Source organism: Pan troglodytes, chromosome 9 (assembly GCF_028858775.2).
Source record: "Pan troglodytes isolate AG18354 chromosome 9, NHGRI_mPanTro3-v2.0_pri, whole genome shotgun sequence".
Classification (NCBI taxonomy): Eukaryota; Metazoa; Chordata; class Mammalia; order Primates; family Hominidae; genus Pan; species Pan troglodytes.
The window spans coordinates 124,087,980-124,095,176 of NC_072407.2; the positions used below are offsets into that span (position 1 = coordinate 124,087,980).

General features: G+C 37.3%; 2 non-coding genes across 2 annotated transcripts; both read right to left on the reverse strand.

Moving 5' to 3' along the window:
- Positions 1 to 844: 844 nt before the first annotated feature.
- MIRLET7A-2 (microRNA let-7a-2) lies at positions 845 to 915 on the reverse strand. Its single transcript, NR_035548.1, has one exon. It is a non-coding gene; the product is annotated as a microRNA let-7a-2 (primary transcript).
- Positions 916 to 6,543: 5,628 nt separating this feature from the next.
- On the reverse strand, positions 6,544 to 6,623 carry MIR100 (microRNA mir-100). The gene has a single exon (NR_032013.1). It is a non-coding gene; the product is annotated as a microRNA mir-100 (primary transcript).
- Between the last annotated feature and the right edge of the window lie 574 nt (positions 6,624 to 7,197).

Below are 7,197 nucleotides of genomic sequence, written 5' to 3' on the forward strand. Positions count from 1 at the left end.
CATTCAAAGACCAGCTTAGCCTAAAACCCAAAATGTGAATTCCAAAACATGGCTCTTTATCTTGGAAACTTCCTCGAGTGGAGAGTACAAAATTCTTTTAATTTGATGATATCTAAGAAAGTGCAATACAGTTGCAAAAAACAGCCCCAATTTGTAATGCCTTCCTGAGTTCATGTCCTTTGCCATGAAACTTTGTAGTAGTGGCCACTCTGCCTTCAGGACTGGCCATGTGGCTTCCTTTGACCAATGAGATATTAGCAAATACAAAGCAGGCAGAAGCTTGTAAGATCCTTAAGTCACTTGGCTTGTCCTTGTTCTTATTCCTCTGCCTTTACCATAAGAATGTGCTAGAACTAATCTGTTGTCAGACGTGACACATAGCACAGAAATGAGCTGCCCCCATCAATCTAGTGACCCCATCTTAGAGCGGACAGCCAGAAGAAATGAGCCCAGGCAAGACCAGAAAACCTGTGTAAATCACAGATACACAGACTCATGAGCTAAATATGCATTTATTGTATGCCACTGAGGCTTTGTGGTGTTTATCATGCAGCATTTTTTTGTGACAATGCTGCATTTTTTTGACAATTTGGTGTTTATTATGCAGCATTTTTGTGACAATGGACAACTGATATACTGAATCCCTCAAAGTCTCACATTTTTCTTAAAACAAAATCTAACCCGAGGAAACAGAATATGAAAATACAGCATGGGTACAAGGATTAAACAAAACTTGAATTCTAAAATACCATAAAATAATCATACCCAATCTTACCTCTCATAGGGAGAAAAGGCCTGGAGGAATCATGATCGTTCTCACCATGTTGTTTAGTGCAAGACCCAAGGAAAGCTAGGAGGCTGTACAGTTATCTCCCTTGATGTAATTCTAAACTATACAACCTACTACCTCAACCTGGGAGCATGCAGTCACAATGGCTGGAAAACTACCATTTCTTAAGCAGGGAAATTACAAGTTAGTCTTATAATGATTCGTCGTGCTGTCACCTATTTGGGCCATTCATAAGAGACAACACATCAAAGAGTCTGATGATAGAAGAGATAACACAAACACCTTGGCGTGAGATTACCTTGCAAACATGAAGGGAGTAAATACTTGGGACTGGCCTTCTTGAACTATTTGTGCATGGAAATTATAGTAATGTTACATAATGGTGATTCTGAACAATTTAATGCCTTCTGATATCTGTTGACGAAATAGAATAGTAGAACAATATTTAAACTTGGGCAATTAAAAAAAGATTAGAAAAATAAATGTTCCTCCGGTAAAACTGAAAAACTGGAATCACTAAAAGATGGATATATAAGAAGAAATGGCTTAAACCAAAACACAGTGAAAAGACATAGAAAACATGATTCTGAGCAAAATACAGATTAAGAAATACCACAAAAGCTATATTGAACATCCACCCAACAATATTTATCATGTATTTTACATAATTCTCATATTTATAAAGTGCTCCTTTTTCCAGAGTTGACTGTTTCAGCATTTCTCATAAATCTGTCCCCAACAGTCTATTCAACAACCTACAAAATGTGCCTATTTCCCTGTTTGCACTTGTAATTTTTTTTTTTCCAAGACAGAGTCTTGCTCTGTCACCCAGGCTAGAGTGCAGTGCTGCGATCTTGGCTCACTGCAACTTCTGCCTCCCTGGTTCAAGTGATTCTTTTGCCTCAGCCTCCTGAGTAGCTGGAATTACAGTAGTGTGTCACCATGCCCCGCTAATTTTTGTATTTTTAGTAGAGACGGGGTTTCACCATGTCGGCCAGGCTGGTCTCAAACTCCTGACCTTGTGATCCACTCGCCTCATAATTTTAAACTGAATCTTTCCTGTATCTTCAGTCCCAGGCAGGTGCTGGAGCAGGAGATAGGCTCCTACAAGCTTAGCAACTTCTCATTTCTATGTAAACTCAAGTTTGGTCAGGTCTATATTTTCCCACAAGGACTGCTCTGTGGTCTATCAGAAGCCACCTCTCCTCATTGCTTAGCTGGACTCTGGTTTTGCCCAGTAAAGGCTGTGCTACAAAGGAGCTAGGTCAGCCTAGGCAAATAGAGATGGAGGCACATCTGAGCACACTGAGAATCTTCCTGATACTTCTACTGCACTGATCGTGTTCAAAAGACAGATTCAAATGCCATAGCATTGATGTTTCTTCATGCTATTCCACTAGCCTGGAGAAAAATGATTTTTTTCCAATGTTTCCAACCCTATTTCCTTATGCTTTGATGAGGTGAAACTGCTTTTTTTGGGGGGCGGAGCGGGGGGCTGCCTCTGTTAGATCAAGGCTACCTAGTTTGGGAGAAAGACTGGGAGGTTAGTTTTATCAAAAAAAAAAACTCTCATTCATCCTTCAAGCCTCATTTGAAAGAGTTCTTCCTCTGATTATCTCACAATTTCATATATGCATTTATGCTTTAATTCTCACATCATTGCATTATAGTTTATCTGTTTGTCTCATTCGCTGGACCCCAAGCTATGTGAAAATGGGACCCCATAATTCACCTTTGCCAATCTGGTATTATCTGCAATGGCGAGTAGATGGCACACGTAGAAATTAAAAAAAAAAAACAAACAAACTTTGTCAAATGAAGAGAAGAATATATGCATAAATGGATACATGGGAGTATAAATGAACTTACAGTTAAGGGATGATCATTTGTATTTTCATGTCCAATCCTTTGTTCTTCCACTTATGTTAGAATTTCACTCATAGTAAGATGGATTTGCTATTAAGATTCCAGAGAGGGCAAAAAATCAGAGTGGCTGAATTCAATCTGGCCGGTTTAACCTTAAATCCCAGATCTCCTATGGAAACTCAAGATGTATTTCCGAGTCTTCTGCTACTACATGCTCACTTATGTAGAAGATTTAAAATTTACTGTGACCAAAAAAGAATATATAATTCATTTTCTTTCCTCTTAATTTGAATTTTTTCATTCACCTTGCAGTGACACTGTGCCTGACTCTGTAAGCACAATCACGATATATAACCCTTATGAATGGGACACAAGGCAGGGGAAGGGCAGTAAGTGTTGACAAAGGAAGACACAACAAAGAGAGGATAAGATCCATGTGCTAGAGTGCTAGTCAATCAGCCACAACATACAGTTCAGAGGGCTTTTAAATACCCACAAATGGAAACATTGATCTTTTTCCATGTACGTTCTTATTCTGGGGGTCAAAGATATAAAGATGCTGCTCTTAGAACACTAATGGTTTTCAATACCCTGCTCTTTTGGTTGTGAATTTCCTTGTTTATTTACACTGATTTTAGCCCATTATCATGTATTAGTGCAATTATGGCTCATTACGTAATTAGTGTAAATATTTGTAGGCATGTAATAACAACATGCAATTATGATATGGAATGATGTCATAAAAATTCTTATCGAAAAGTACGAGTGAAAAATAAAACAAGAAGTAGTATTTATAGGTGAACAGCAGTAGTATATCTTCAGGTAGAGGCAATCTATTGTACTTATTAACTTAAAAAAAATCTTCCATACATTCTCTGAACATGTGTAAACAGACTCTCATGCTATCAAACACCGAGGTTTTAAGTGCTGCCAGCAGCAATCCTCCAAACGAAGTAAGGATAAACCTCAAACAATGCTACGAGTGTCTGAGATTAGGAAACAGCAGAGACACCCCATTAGTAAACATATTCTATATTTGATTAGGCATTTGGAAGTTGGACAAATGTTTTGATTAAAACATGGGATTCATTAAAACATGTGTCTGTATGGCTGACACGCAATTCTTCAAAGGGGCCCCTGATCAGATAATTAGTTTTTTGAAGCCAGAGTCATATCTTTGTCCTTTAGCAAAGTGCTGAACACAAAGTAAACATTCATAAAGGTTTGTTGAATGAATGAGAGAATGAAGAAATCATAATTTTTCTAGCCTTACGGCTATGCCAAATGTAAAAAGTGGCTTTTTTTCCAATTCATACTTTATTAACTACCATGTTAGGTTCTAATAAATCTTTGAATATCTTTGAAGAGTCATTCACATCGACTTCTCTGTACAAATTCAGTGCTATTACAGGCAGTAGAGGCTTTAAAAATCTTAATTAGAGAGCCTAGGTGGCATTTGATGGGATTAAATACCATAGTCAACAGATAAGGATCCACAGGACCTAACAAATATTGAGGAATGATTCGTAAGCACATTGGAAAACTAAGAAATCATATCAGTTTAAAATTCAAAATTAATTCTATCATACACATACCATTTTTCCCACGTAAAGAAATACATCTATTAATTTTGAAATATAAATAAGAAAACTTCTCAAGCTAAATCTCAGCTTCTCCCTCCTCAAACTCTGATGATTCAGGGTGAGTTGCTCAGGGTGAGCTGCTTTATCAAATGCATTTCTTGGAATAAGTTTCTTTTCCTGTTTTAAAAAAACAAATCTAAACCACGTCCTGGTATTACATCTTAAATATATTTTGATAGTGATGATTTGAGAAATTTAATAAAACTAGTTTGCTTTATACCCATTCCATTTCCTCCATGCAATAATAGCTGTTGAAATATTTCTTCCAAGCCTTTCTGGGGAAATTCTGAAATTATTTTACTTTCTGCATGATTCCTGTAGGATATTTGGTACACTCTGAGGCAGCCTCAAAGGAATAATTAATATCTACAGAACCATTCATTCATGAACATGGAAGGAGGGAAAAATACTGAATTTCATCATCATGTAAAATGTTTAATATCCTGTTTCTTGTGGCCAATGTCCAGGGGCTTTGGGCTTTCCACTAGAATATTTTCTAACCAGATGAATCAAAGTTTGAAGCCTTTTAGAAACTTTGAAAGGGCCAACTGCTCTATATAATCTTTTTTTCTTGGGATAATGTGTTTTTAAAAACCTCCTTAAAAGAAGTAATCTGGCAGTCACCCACTGGCCATTTTGCAGTCCCAGTATTGTTCCTGCATGGGGAATACTGGGAGCTCATGGTCCCCATGGATCCATGAACTCCACCGCTAATCCCATGGTAGTACACTTAACAGCAGGTTAAAGGATGATGAGTAGAGATGTGATTTTGCCATTATCAAACACGTATTTATCTAGTGGAGGTACTGATTTAACTTGCTAGCAGTTTATTCATTCCAAGTTAACCACTTCAAAGAGGCATATAAAACTAACCAAGTAAATTGTTTGCTTTTTGTGTAGATAAAGGCCTTAGGCAAACAATTTATACAACACACACCAATGAGGACAGTCTTTCACTTTGGGTTGTAATATGCCATCATTCTATAATAAAGCAATGCTTTCTTGGCAAGCAGGGGGTTGAGCACCATAGACAACCCTCCTCAGTGCTATGCAAAGGAAATGCATGGAAACAATGTCGTCTTGGTCTAGCAATTACAGAATTCCAAATTCTACCCTTTATACATATGTCATCTGTACCTAGGCTGTCCTAATTCGGAAATGCAAAATCTCATTTCTATATACTGGATAAAAGAAAGAGTTTTAGTTATTCCTGAGTAGGTCTTAAGAGGAGACAGAATTTATCCACTTGAATTTCAAACTTTTCTCTAATGTTAACCCACCAACTACTTCACGTTGACTTTTTTTGTTAGAAGAGGACACACACACACACGCACACACACACACACACACACATCTTAAGGGAACTTCTGGCACTATGTTTTACCAAAAGGGCATGCAAAAGTTTTAGAGTCATCCAAATCTGATCAACTTTTCACCCTGGGTTCTAGTTCTGTTTACAGACTCCTCAGCTCACATTGTTGGAATGAAACAAATATAGCCAGTTTTGCTTTGATCTGTGGTCAGTTTAGCTTTTCAATCCTGGCACAATGGTGACATTTAAGAGGCAAGAGGATAAAATTATTTTCATTCCAGCCTTTTAAACAGGATAAAGACTTATAAAACAGCTCTGGCCAAATATGAATTTGGACCTAAACAGGCGATCTCTTTTTTATAAGAAGTCCTTCTTACACTGCTGGATATAAATAGAAGTATAAATAGTTAGGCAGTTAAACACATCCATTCTGATTTATCAGTCCTTATCTTCAGAAGCAAAATTATTGGGGAAATTGGGGGAGGAAGAATTGCAACAAAGCAAACCCAAAAACCCAAATCACGGTGAAATTGGTCCTGTAAACACATCTGCCACTTTCCAGAAAATTTCATAATAACTTTGAAAACAATTAGGCTTACAGAAAACAAAACAAACCCTTGTTTATCTCTTTACTCATCACTCAACAGTAAGTTGTTGCAATCACTCAAATTCTTGCTGCCTCACCTGCAAGCCCAGCCTTCTAATTTGACAGCAGAGACCAGTTACAAGAGATATGGGAATTGAGGGCCAGCCTATTAATTCATCATTGAAGAACCTCATTCATTTCAGGACAAAAGGTCTCCTTCCTCCACCTCAGCCCCCTTTTCCATTTTTATCACTCTTAAAGGAAACTAAGGGGAAGAGAAGGAGAATGAAATAATTTGAAGGGATATTGAATGGCATATAAGCAAAGCCCCAGGTCTGTGAGATTGCCTAACAGACACATACCTATAGATACAAGCTTGTGCGGACTAATACCACAAGTTCGGATCTACGGGTTTGTGGCAACAGGCCTCAATGTCTTCTCTCATTTGGGGCTGTGACATGTCTGAAAATAAAATGTTACAACCATTAATCCAATAAAAGAGTCTACCATTCAATTGTTTTATGCCATAAATGGAAAGGACTTCGTCCCACTCTCACAAAAGCAAAAGTTAAGCAATATCTTCTATGTTCTCCCCAACGTGCTTCCCTTGGTTTCCACTTTTTCCACAAATCCAGTGGACTTTAGGTAAACCTCATCATTTTACTGTTTATATATGGAAGACTCATTTATTCACTGCTGAACACATAATCTGGGCAAAGTGATACCAAAATGGCAAACCAGCAGAATAAAGAAATTTCTTTAAATTGTAGGCAGAGAGAAAGAACACATGAGAGCCCAAATGCAAGTCCATTCCTTTAAATACCTGTCATTACATTAAAAATGATGGTGAAATTTTCATTTTCCTATTTGCATTCTGGAAAACAACTAGAATAAACTTAGCAAGTACTACCAACGGATTTGTAGGTATATTTTTTTTTTTTTGAAAACCACTCTAGAGTAGATTTTCAGGTATATTAAGATCCATCTTCGGGAAAAGTTT